The sequence below is a fragment of the Carlito syrichta genome, unplaced genomic scaffold (assembly GCF_000164805.1).
Source record: "Carlito syrichta isolate Samal-C Ts95f unplaced genomic scaffold, Tarsius_syrichta-2.0.1 Scaffold153989, whole genome shotgun sequence".
Classification (NCBI taxonomy): domain Eukaryota; kingdom Metazoa; phylum Chordata; class Mammalia; order Primates; family Tarsiidae; genus Carlito; species Carlito syrichta.
Genome location: NW_007098085.1, coordinates 1 through 860, shown reverse-complemented (window position 1 = coordinate 860; position 860 = coordinate 1). Strand labels below are relative to the sequence as shown.

General features: G+C 67.7%; 1 protein-coding gene across 1 annotated transcript in view; it reads right to left on the bottom strand.

Annotated features, from left to right (window-relative positions):
* Positions 1 to 341, bottom strand: part of LOC103252272 (lymphocyte-specific protein 1) — a 5,209-nt gene extending 4,868 nt beyond the window's left edge. The window contains exon 1 of the mRNA XM_021709019.1: positions 198 to 341. The gene's annotated coding sequence lies outside the window, so the exon portion shown is untranslated. The remainder of the gene's footprint in view (positions 1 to 197) is intronic.
* Between the last annotated feature and the right edge of the window lie 519 nt (positions 342 to 860).

Below are 860 nucleotides of genomic sequence, written 5' to 3'. Positions count from 1 at the left end.
GGGCCCCCCGGCCCCCGCCGGCCGCCGTGCTGTCTCGCTGTCTTCCTCCCTTCCCTCCTCTCCCCCCTTTCCAGACCGGGGGGTCTTGGGGGGCTGGCTGCAGGGGGGAGTGCAGGGCCGCGGGTGAGACACAGAGGGGGACTCAGAGGGAGACCCGCACGCCCAGGGCTCCGCCTCGAGGTTCTGACCCCACGTGCCTGTGCTCGGGCTCTGTCTCCGGGCTCGCACTCTGAGGGGGCTCCCCGCTGTCCGAGGTCCTCGGGGCCCCCAAGTGCTGCTGCCACCGCACTGGCTTCCGGGTCCAGTCGCCAAAGCCCTCGTCTTCGTCCAGCTCAGGGGCCTCCGAGGGCTTCCGGCCAGGGCTGAGGAGGCTGCAGGAAGGCGAGTGCTGGGCCTGCTACTGTCTTTCAGCCCTGGGCCCACAGCCCCTCAGAGTCCCTCCCTCAGAGCCTGTGCCCCGGCGTGCGTAGCCCTGTCGACCACCAAGGGGGCTCCTTAGGCAGGAGTCCCAGAGGGCGGGGCGGTGTCTCCCCATCAGTCTGGGGCTCCCTGAGAGCGGGTTTGTGTCTCCCCCATCAGTCTAGGCCTCCCTGAGAGCGGGTTTGTGTCTCCCCCATCAGTCTGCACCTCCCTGATGCAGGGCTGTGTCTCCCCCATCAGTCTAGGCCTCCCTGAGAGCAGGTTTGTGTCTCCCCCATCAGTCTAGGCCTCCCTGAGGCAGGGTTTGTGTCTCCCCCATCAGTCTGGGCCTCCCTGAGAGCGGGTTTGTGTCTCCCCCATCAGTCTAGGCCTCCCTGAGAGCGGGTTTGTGTCTCCCCCATCAGTCTAGTCCTCCCTGAGAGCGGGTTTGTGTCTCCCCC